The 12,185-nt window shown below is 34.4% G+C and overlaps 1 protein-coding gene across 3 annotated transcripts in view; it reads right to left on the bottom strand.

The window, feature by feature from the left end:
• Window positions 1–12,185, bottom strand: part of LOC126976998 (SH3 and multiple ankyrin repeat domains protein 2) — a 281,852-nt gene that overhangs the window by 215,527 nt on the left and 54,140 nt on the right. For all 3 annotated transcript variants that reach the window (XM_050825630.1, XM_050825631.1, XM_050825632.1), the window contains exon 2: window positions 3,368–3,403. The gene's annotated coding sequence lies outside the window, so the exon portion shown is untranslated. The remainder of the gene's footprint in view (window positions 1–3,367; window positions 3,404–12,185) is intronic.

Here is a 12,185-nt window from a genome sequence, read left to right as displayed (position 1 = left end):
GAGTCAGCATAAAAAAATACATACAACTTCAAATTTTCACCCATCTACGATCAACAGTTACTTTTGTATCGCGATTTTAATATCGCCAATACAACGTTTGCTGGGTCAGCTAGTTATATATAAAAAGGTTATTGGTGCAAGAAAACTATTTTTGAACGAGGCCTCCGTTCGGAAAATATTAAACTTACTTATTAAAGGAGAGAGAAAGAGATAAGGGTTTGTAATATTATAACAAAGTTAAAGGAAAATTTAAGTAGGCTTGACAATAAATTGAAAATATTTTACACATTCCATTGAAAACAACTTCAAAGTAGTTAAATGGTTAGCGTAATTCAGAAGGTTTTAGTTATATAAAATAGTAACAACTTTTGGATGTCATTAGCTACTATATCATGAAATTTATAAGTATGTTCATTCTCACCAAGATTACATTGATAATCCGACGTACATCTCTAAGCTTAAAGATGAATGGCCTCCAAATCTTATTTTTTATTATTAAGGTATAGAACCTTAGTCAACCTTTAGTCAACACACTACTTCCTCTGTAGTGATATTTAATAAACATGCCTCTTTTGGGCAAAATTGTAAAATAACTGACATACAAGCCTCTATTAGGGAATGTATTAGTACTAATGTACAAAGATATAACAATGAAGATTTTTCTTCAAGTACTTTAAATTAAGTTATTTGTCCATTGAGGACAACTCTTGCAATATCACACAAAAAAGGCAACATTTACCAAATGTAACAAGGCTATGGTGACTTTATCATGGGCTATATTAAGTGTGAGTAGTATCACCAATATTGTGCACTCTCTCTAACTTACGTTGTATTAGACTTTTCCTTTGTCTGGGTATTTACAAGATGGTAAGAGGCGATGTTTGTTTTATAAGTTTGCTGCGGTCGTATTAACGTAAAATTCTTTTGTATAACATTCAATTAACATTTTGTTGCATAATATGCAACTATGTATGTAACAGGATTAACATTTTTCAGCCTAAGTTGTTCTACTTACGTTGTTCTTCTTAGGTTGTTCGTGAGGTGAAGTTATTATTGTGTGGCTAACACACAATATTTTAGTATATTATGTCTTTTATCATATGTATACAGGCTGTCCCAAAGTTATGGGACATGAAGGGTATGTACCTTAAATATCGTAGATTTTACTGAAAGAAGACTTTATGTTATTTTTAAAAGTTAGTAATTCTGCATTCAAAGATTTTTCAAAAAATTACTTGCCTCGTCTGGGAATCGAACTGACTTAAATGTAAAAAAGACACCCCTACTTTTATGATATGTAGATATGAGAAAGTAGTCAATTAAGTGGGTATTTTTTTGTATATTAATTAATTAAGTGCTCTAAATGTGTCTTACGCAAATCGCCAATAAATGAGTCCGCTGCCTTTTGATTTTCTCATCATTTTATGGTGAAGATGGTGAATACTCGATATAATGTGGCACAATTCTGTTTGTAACTCTCCCACATTCTCGTATCGCTTTGAAACTAAAAAAAACTATGCTCTAAAGTATTTTAATTATGAAGTGGGTACTTATTTACGAATAATCAATGCTATCTATGGCATGATAATATCTCTACTTTTCGAACGTCGTCGTCGGCAATAAATAACATTCTTGAAATTTGACTCAAGCATTTTACGTTGCTCCTTTCTTTTAAAATATTATGTTACTTAAGAAGAGTTATTAGTTTTTGGCCATTCTTTTGATTGGCATCATAAAAGTAGGGGTGTTTTTTTTACATTTAAGTCGGTTTGAGTCCCAGACGAGGCAAGTTAGTTTTAGAAAATCTTTGAATGCAGAACTACTAACTTTTAAATATAACATAAAGTCTTCTTTCAGTAAATTACCGTATCTACGATATTTAAGGTACTTTCCCTTCATGTCCCATAACTTTGGGACATCCTGTATACTACACAAACAAATACTTAAATATTTTATTTGTGTAGTATATACAAATGATAAAATACATATACTAAAATAATGTGTGTTAGCCACAATTGGTTAAAGTTTAGGTCTTTAAGTAACCTGTTAAAATTGTAACTTATAATTTAATAATAAAATAGTTATCTTAATGTTACAACTTATGAGTATGTATTGAGGTTTCCAAGTCAATAAAGTTACTTAATACTTACTTGGTTATTAAAATATTTTATTATTTTAATTTCGTATGTATTACTTATTTTTTGAGATAATCATCTCAATGTCGATTGTCAACCTTTACTTAACTTACTTAATGAGTCCCTATAACTTGGAATCGGTTTTAATGTTTTGGATAAAATTACTGTACGGAGCTTTTTAGAGCGAAAATCTACCAAGTAGATGGGCTTTGTTTGTAATGGTTTCATTTCAATTACCATATTAAAAAAAATTGTGGATTCATGTAAATTAATATCCTGCATTACATTAAAGCATGATCTATGTTCAAGCATTCAAATAAACTTATACATTTGAATTTAATTTGAAAATTAATCCTAAATATAATTTCAGAATACTTCTTTGATAAATAAAATGTTCTTTAACTTCAATAAGCGCCTATTTCTGCCGTGAAGTAGTATTGTGTTTCGGTCTGAAATACGCCGTAGCTAGTGAAATTACTGGGCAAATGAGACTTAACATCTTATGTCTCAAGACGAGCAGGACGTTCAGCTGATGGTAATTGATACGCGCTGCCCATTACAATGCGGTGCCGCTCAGAATTCTCCAAAAACCCAAAAATTCTGAGCGGCAATTACAATATACAATTGCACTCGTCACCTTGAGACATAAGACCGAAATACAGTAATGCTTACACATTACTGCTTCATGGCAGAAATAGGAGCCGTTATTGAATAATAATCTAGCCAGCGTCCTGTGCAAAGGAGCCTCCCACTGGTATATAGCGTGTTGTAATCCGGTAAAAAAAAACTACCGCTAATTGTTCTTGATAAATGGTAATCATTGTAAGTGAAGTGGTAGGGATGCTTCATCAGTAGCAGAACGCCATTTTTGGACGCTTCCTTTAACTACCAGCCCCAGATATAAATATAAATTCCATTCGTATCATTGATGTTATATCTAATCTGTTAAGTTGATAGAAACCCGGAATTTCTAAGTCTTGGATTTTATGAGTCTAAAAGGCAGGAAACATATTTAGCGAGGTGCAGTTGGCACTAAAACGTGTCAAGTTATGTAAATCTAAAGTCGTATAAATAAAAAAGTACATATTATTATTCATTAGATGAACAACACTGTTTTCGTCAATTTTATAAAGCCAAATAAAAATCTCTAACATATCAACAAGATTAAACATAAAACACCAGTTCTATGTCCAAGGAAACATGTATGAGATGTTGTAAAGAAATAATCTTACGTCTGTCCGTCGCAAGCGCATCCCGGAAGCGGTAACCTGTAACAAAATATATTGCATGAATTAGATACTGCCTCGCGCAAGCGACCGTGCGCGCGGGTTTGCCCGTCGCTAATAAATAATAAGAGCTTTGTGTACGTCCACTAAAAATACGATTACACGCTTATGATGAGAAGTAACAATAAAACAACTCATAAAAAGAAAGTAAACACTAAGTACAGATGAAATTGATAAAAAAAAAAGTAGTTAAGGTAAATTAAATTCCTATTAAAATTTTATATATTATAATATTATGATAAAATCTGTAGTGCTAATTATGCTTAGTTTTGTTAGTCAACATGCAAAATGCACCAACCACTCGACCGCACGGCATAGAGTTAGGGATTGTAAGGATTTTCGCAAAATAACGCCTAATCCAAGTATTTTTTCAAATATTGTATGAAATTTGTACGATGTTATGGAATGACAGTCTGTACAGAGTACCAATCTAAATTTAAGGGTTTTATTCAGTTATATAACGCCAAGATAGTAACTGTATACATAGCAGGTTTCCTTGTTGTAATGTAACTCAAAATAATATTATAATTGGTAGTGCTAATCTCAATCTCTAATTATTGATTTTTTTTTAGAATTTTTATCATTAAATGCAATAGCATTAGTGTATCTTTATTCTATTTTCGTTTCTATTAGTACACTTTTTAGTTTGCAGGCTGTTCATTTTATAATTTTAATATACAACATTATATTTAAATTATTTTAATGATTTAATAATATACAATATTATCACAAGTTTTTGAAGAAACTGTCTAATAAAGTCGTTATAGATGTACATCACCGGATTGCACTCATATTTAATGGCCAAACACATACTATTCAATAAACGCACAATACATCGCTACTTAGAATAACTGCTGCTTGAATACGCTGAGAAATTGTACGCAATGATTTACCGTTGAATTACATCTGTGTTTGAGTGCCTAATCATTATCCTAATGGGGAAAGTGGGCCTTTATTGTATGTTGTGGTAGGTAGAGATAATGATCCAACAAATACCACTTTATTTAATACATCTGTCTCATTCAAAAATAAGCGAATAACTTTTAAAATTTAAAATACACGACGCCAATGCTAAGTTTACGCAATTAGACTGCTCAGTTGGGTCAATTTTGCGTGCAGTGTTGGCCAGTCATTCCAACCAGCCCAGCTCCTTCCAGGAGTTCAGAACACTCGTGGGGTGTTCACAGACTACCTTGAGCGACCTTGCCTTTACCAAGGTTTTCACCCGTTAGTTGACCACCCCAGCACATTCGAGCAATACATGAGTGACCGTTTCATCCTCGGCTGTACAGCCCCTGCACCTAGGACTGTCCGTTAGGCCGATTGTAATGTTGAGTTGTTGTCATGTCTATTTAGGCTAATAAGTCGACGTGTCAGTTTGGGCGATAGTGGGGGAATCGCTTCTTTCGACTGTCTACAGCCTGAGACATTTGTGCATCGGGTTTTGTGTAGGTTGTTGGTGAGAAAGCGTGTCCCTTATGCGACGCCATATGGGGTGTCCAATATTAGAGACTTCACAAGAGCGTTGTCAACCTATGATTTGGAAACACATAACATTATAATAAACAATACTCTTCTCGATTATAATACTTTACGTTTTACTACGGCATTATATTAATTTGGTATCGAATACAAAATAATTAATACCCAATTAAAGCAAAACCAGGCGAACTAAAATGTACAAAAAACAAACGTGTTGAACAGATAATTCAATCATCTGAAGTAGGAAACACTAGAATAAGGGGATAAGTTTCGTGGTAAATACGGCTGTTTACCCGACTGCGCCATGAAAAAGAGGGTAATGTGGCTGTTTTATGGCACTGTTTAGGTCATGGACTGTCTTGATATTTCTTACGATAGTAATAAAAATTTAATATGACAACCAACACTTTAAGACTCTTTAAAGATCGAGCTGATACGAATCTATCATATAACCTAATCTCTCATGTTATAATCACCACCATAAAGACGCCTTGTGGGGGTCTATTATCTCATCTTTGAAAGAGGTCTTGCTTTTGTTTTATGAAAATAAGGGACGAGACGAGCAGGACGTTCAGCTGATGGTAATTGATACGCCCTGCCCATTACAATGCAGTGCCGCTCAGGATACTTGAAAAACCCCAAAAATTCTGAGCGACAATTACTATATACAATTGCGCTCGTCACCTTGAGACATAAGATGTTAAGTCTCATTTGCCCAGTAATTTCACTAGCTACGGCGCCCTTCAGACCGAAACACAGTAATGCTTACAAATAACTGCTTCACGGCAGAAATAGACGCTGTTGTGGTACCCATACTCTAACCGGCATCCTGTGCAAAGGAGCCTCCCACTGGTAAAACAGGACAGGTGCTGGACAGTGGACGTCTTCCAGAAGACGTCCTTTCATCAGAAAGGCGTCCGAATTACTTGAAAACTTACACAAGTATTAATATGAAAGTGACATTATACCCTTAAACGTATTACTAAGATAATAACGATAAATTCCATTTTTTAATAGGGACTGTTTAAGTTTATATATTGATTTGGGCAACAAACAAATTACTTACACTCTTTACATGCTTAAACTTAAAATATAATAATAATATGGATAGGAGTTAATTCAGTTAAGCTACCACAGCATTCATAATATTTACTACGTTTATAAGTCAGTAATTTTAACAATTTAAAAACTAAAATCTATAAATATTCATATATATAATCGAAAAATAAAAATTAAAAATGAAAACAAGGTTCCTAAGTCACGTGTGTAAGTTAAGTATTTTATTTTTATATTGAGCAAGCGGAATGAATAAATCAATGTTCTGCGTTCACGTTCAAGTTCATTCAATACCACTGAATAACGAGCTAAAATTTAATAAGTTAGAAGAAAACTTCACGGTGATTTTATTTCGATGTTAATAAGAGCTGTTTTCGGTCGTATTCAACATACTAGGCAAATACGCAATAGCGTAGTACTTGATACTAGAGTACCTGTAGTATAAAAACTCGACAACCGTAAGGTGACCCGTATCGGTAGTGACCAACATCCGGTGGCTAGTCCAACACGCATCTATCTCTAATGGACATGTAATATTTATAAAAACTTCCATACTTATATCGCCATTCTATCTAATTGTCTTTTTCCGTTGAGTCATACAGCAAAATGTATAAAAACTAAAAAAGTAACCGCTATAGTCTATAGAATCACTGCAATACCAATATCTCTGTTTGATCTTCTTCTAAGGAACGCGTCCAAATTCAAATTGACGTAAAATACTTTTGTTATGTGATTTTAATGAAAAAGGAGAATAATATGGTTAGTGGTTTACTACTTTTTTTTGGCTACTTTGCAAAGAACCCGGGCTAGATTATGTGCACCACAACGGTAGGCATGCCTACCTACTAGGCAAACATCCATACATTGCTGAATATCGTTTAACTGTAACCAATACTTCTCTAAATAAGATCATCATCATTTTAGGGACTGCCTACCGTACGAATGTAGTATGTATCTAGCGTAAGGAAATATTGAATGAGTCGGTGTTCAATAGAAGTTTGGTTATAGAATAACGGAACCAAATTTAACTAAATCAACTTTATTATTGTGTTTTATAAGTGTACCACAACGGCGGCTATTTTTGCCATGAAGCAGTAATGTGTAAACATTACTGTGTTTCGGTCTGAAGGGCGCCATAGCTAGTGAAATTACTGAGAAAATGAGACTTAACATCACATCTTCACATATATACATATATCTCAAGGTGACAAGCGCAATTGTAGTGCCGCTCAGAATTTTTGGGTTTTTCAAGAATCCTGAGAGGCACTGCATTGTAATGGGAATGGCGTATCAATTATCATCAGCTGAACGTTCTGCTCGTCTCGTCCCTTATTTTCATAAAAAAAGTGATAAAATATTCCCTATACTGTTTTCCAACACCAGTGGAATCGCGCGACCGTTCCCGGTCTTTTAGATGAGTCAGGAGTTGTGTGGTAGCACACAAGTGCTAACCCGGAAAACGTTTTTTTTGCCATATAGATAACATACCCCGCGCCCGCTTATTACATTTTTTTATGGAAAAGGAGGACAGGCGAGCGTACGGGTCACCCGGTGTTAAATGATCACCGCCGCCAACTTTCTCTTGCAACACTGGAGGAATCACTGGAGCGTTGCCGGGCCTTAAGGAAGGTGTACGCACTTTTTTTGAAGGTACCCATGTCGTATCGTCCCGGAAACACCGTACAAGGAAGCTCATTCCACAGCTTTGTAGTAGGTGGAAGAAAGCTCCATCTAGATGGTGGCGATGATATCCTAATATGAATTGACAGATGTAATGAAAGAACATTGACTGAATTTTTTGTATTGCGAATTTGAATTTTAAAAAATATAGGTAATCTCCAACAAACATACACTAAAATCTTCTCCAAAACACGATTCATCTGATGGTATAAGTGTTATTTCGATCGGATCAGTTGTGGTAGAGCCGTCTGGCTCTCCATGTATCAGTATCGATATAGATTGACTGTAAATGCTTAATGCTTAAGTGCTTCATTAAAAACTTTAGCGAGTGATCAAATGTAACGTGTGTAAATAAATGTAAGACTCATTCGGGTCGAATTGACTAACGGAGCCTCGCTTGGATTTGTATTTCGTATTGGTAACCTCGGCTAGATGAAGTCTCACGTCCTTTTTTCATAAGCAGTCTTTTTTGAAGTGATTTGCAACTCGATGAAATGAAAAATCGAGACGATAGAGACACAAACAGGCGAATGTATTCAGGATTCAGCTGGTGAGAACCATTGAGTATCATTTTACAGTGTTTTGGTACCAGGTGATCATAGTTGAAGAAGAGATGCGCACGACTTATACATAGACACCAGGAGAACATAAATATGGTAGCGGTGATAGTAATGTCTTTCAAAGCGGTTGAAATCATGTGTCATCCTTGCAACATGTACTAGGACCTCATATGCAGTTTAGAGGTTCATGCGCAATGCAGGTTTCGCTTCTGACACGTGTACTTTTTTTTAATTACAAGACCGTAAGAGACCCCGCAAACTGCAGACTTTCGATCGGCCGATAGTTTGGTTGAGTTCGGCTGTTAAGTGCGCACACTGGCCCGACTAAACAGTTGGGTCTGTGATGAGTGCGCACACTAGACAACTATCGGCCGACAATTTTAGGGATGATTCGCTATTAGCTTTAAATCGGCTATTGATGAGTCTGGCCGACTAAACAATATAAGAGCGCTGTACTGATTCAACAGTCGGCCGATAGTTTGCTGACGGTTCAGTTTGAAGGCAATCGTGTAGCCCATCAAACTTTTTTGTCGGCCAATACTGAATCGTTATAACGTGCGCACTCTCATACATCTTCATACTGATTAAGAAACCAACCAAACTATCGGCCGATCAAAAGTCTGCAGTTTGCGGGGTCTCTAAAATGTCACCGTAATCACCGCATATCAAAAGTTTGTAATAACCCAAAAGCCTAAGAGACTAGGAGAGCAGCATCTCAATGGAGCTTTGTTTAGAGTGTTGTGCGGCCCGCGTCCTTTGTTTGTGAACAATACCTCCGTTCACAACTTGAGCACGTTCTGTGGTTGTCATGCACTGACTTGAACTCAGGTGGCACCCTGCGTCTCACATGTAACGGCTTATTACATTATAGTAATTGCTGCTTTACATATGAATTAACTTACTAAGAATAAGTTTTCAATAATGCAATTTAATAAAAAAAGTCACGCGATACCGTACCAGTAAAAACAGTTGTCTATCACCACTATATCTCCGGTTCGAAGCTCACACGCCAATATATTTTCGGTTTTGCATTTCATGTGTAGATTTATTTCAACGCCTTATAAGGTCTCTAATGATTCCTTTGGTTTTACATGTGAGATAGGGCGGCGGTGTGATCACCATCAGGTAATAACTTACGTTTATTTGTCATGTTCATCCATATAAAAAGATTTTTGATACTTCCCTTGCCATCAAGAGAACTTCTAACTTATCTTGTCACAGTTTTTCATTAAAAAAACTTGTTACTCTATCATAGTTAATAATAATAATTGTAACTGTAATATTTGCTGTTGTAAAACATTGAGTAATACTTGACGTTTGAATATTTTTGTCGCACCACTTTGCATAATCTTAATATATATAAACTAATGAACGGATTTTAATGGGGATTACTTCATGGAGTGCAGTTTGGTCCAACTTGGGAGATAAGTTTTTATTTCGATTTGGGACCCATAACTATGTTTATTTCAATATTTGTTTTGTATGGACATATTTTCAATGAGAAAATTTAATGACGCACGGTTTGACAGGTCCGCTGTGAAACACTCTCATTATAACAACATGGAGCATTTTTACGAAATAATTCTGGATATTTTGAAATATTATTGGCAAATTCCTATAAAACAGTATTTTTTTTAATTATCTACAGAACAACGTCTGTCGGAGCAGCTAGTATATTATAATTGTAAAACGATGAAGAAAAATATAGATTTTAAAGAAAACCAATTTCTAGCCACTTCTTTTCATTAGAATAGAATAGAATAGAATAGAATAGAATAAAAATTTATTGATAACAAAAACCACCACCACACAATTATTAAAATGATACAAACCAAAATAAGTAATAATTTCTTAGAACTAACAAATAAAACAAATTAAATAATACAATTTATAGCTTAAAACTAAAAAGGTACTGTGCGGCAGTGAATGTCACCAAATGGAGCTAACTCAGTAAAAAGCTGCAATAGCGTGGTGCCAATGTAGCACTGGTTTTCAGTAGCCCCAACATTATTGAGTCTGGGAGTAGCAGCGACTAGTAATTTTTAAATTATAATTATGAATATAAATATATAAATGCAGTATAGATCTAATTTTTTAATTTAACTCTTAAAAAAAATATATATAAATTAAAAAAAAAAAATTTTTTAACGTTAAAAGAAGATCATGTAGATCTTCTAACGACGGAAAAATCATAAAAAATGAGGTTATTCATAATAAATAAGTTTTAATATATATTATGGTTAGTATAAATGTTAATATTATAATATTAAATTTAAAAGAGGTACAATCAGTTAAACAGGTTTATAAATATCATTAAGTAGGTAATTTTTAGTTTTTATTTTGAAATTTTGAATGGTATTACTAAGTTGAAGTGGAGGTGGCAAATCATTCCAGCACTTGGTGGCTTGATATCTAAAACTTCCCCGAAACGCAGCAGTTCGGTGGCTTGGAATAGCTAATATACGAAAAGCTGACCTCGTATCCATATTCAAAGCTTTATGCTGTCCAAGCCATTCTAGCTTTTGATATAAGTATGCTGGTGTTTTCCAAGCAATTATGCCAAAGAGTAACACAGCAAGATGTAAATGCCTTCTTCCGTCCATCTTGAGTACTTTTGCCTCTTTGAGATATGGTGTAACGTGACTACGGGGAGGAATATTCCAGCAAAATCTAGCGCACGCATTTTGCACTCGCTGTATGGCATTTTTAGTTTTACTAAGTAGTCGTGGGCCATAAACGGTGTCCATATAATTAAATTTAGAAAGGACGAGAGCATCACACAGACGGATGCGTGTTTCTAAATTTAAGTATTGTCTTAATTTATATAAGACTTTAAGACGATAAAAACAATTTGAAATTGTCAAGTTTATATATTTCTCGAATCGCAGACTTTCATCCATTATCAGTCCTAAATTTTTTGCTTCATGCACACGTTCAATTTTATAATTATTAATTTTTATATCAAGATTGTATCGCTCAATTGTATTTAAACCATTCTGTGTACCGAAAATCATATATTTTGTTTTAGCTGGGTTGAGAATTAATGAGTTTTTCTCTGACCATTTGTAAATTTCGTTTAAATCTGAATTAATTAAATTGATTGCATCAACTATGTCGTGAGGATTGAAAGATAAATATAGTTGAATGTCATCTGCATACATTTGATACTTACAGTGCTTTATATTTTGCAATATGTCCGCACTATACAAAATAAATAAAAGAGGGCCTAATATAGAACCCTGTGGAACTCCTCTTTTCATGTTACTACAGTCTGAATAGCGAACTTTACCATCTTCTTCTGTGGTTACAACTTTCTGAGTTCTATGACTGAGGTAACTATGAAACCATTGTATAGCATTTTCACTGAGTCCATAGTAGGCTAATTTTGATAGTAATAGAGTTAAATTTAAGGTGTCAAAAGCACGAGAATAATCAAGCAATACTAAAATGGTTACTTTACCCATTATCCTGAGCTGCTAGAATGTTGTCAACTACGTCTAAGAGTGCAGTCATGGTACCTCTTTTCTTTCTGAACCCGGATTGATGTTCTGGTAAAATTTTATAGGTTTCTAAATAATTTATTAATTGCTTATAGACAATTTTTTCAATTATTTTAGAAGGACAAGGAAGAACACTAACGGGTCGGAGGTCTTTAAAGTCATCGGGGTTGTCTTTTTTTGGCACAGGACGGATAATAGCATGACGCCATAAGTTTGGAAATGAGTTAGTTTGGAAGGAGACATTTATTATATGTGTTAGTACGGATAGTATTTTAGGCATTGTCAGTAGTAACATGTCAAGTGAAATATCGTCAATACCAATCGCTTGCGATTTAAGTTCAAAAAGAGCTTTACGTACTATAATATCATCAATCGTTTTAAATTCAAATGTTGTATTACTGTGTCTGTGAAATTCATAGTAAGTCAGAGTTGATAATGTCACATGGCCAGTGCCTGGAATTTGAAGGAAGTGGGAATTGATTTTAT

This window comes from Leptidea sinapis, chromosome 43 (genome assembly GCF_905404315.1).
Source record: "Leptidea sinapis chromosome 43, ilLepSina1.1, whole genome shotgun sequence".
Taxonomy (NCBI): domain Eukaryota; kingdom Metazoa; phylum Arthropoda; class Insecta; order Lepidoptera; family Pieridae; genus Leptidea; species Leptidea sinapis.
Note: the sequence above shows the minus strand (reverse complement) of the source record. Positions and strands in the feature narration are given on the sequence as shown.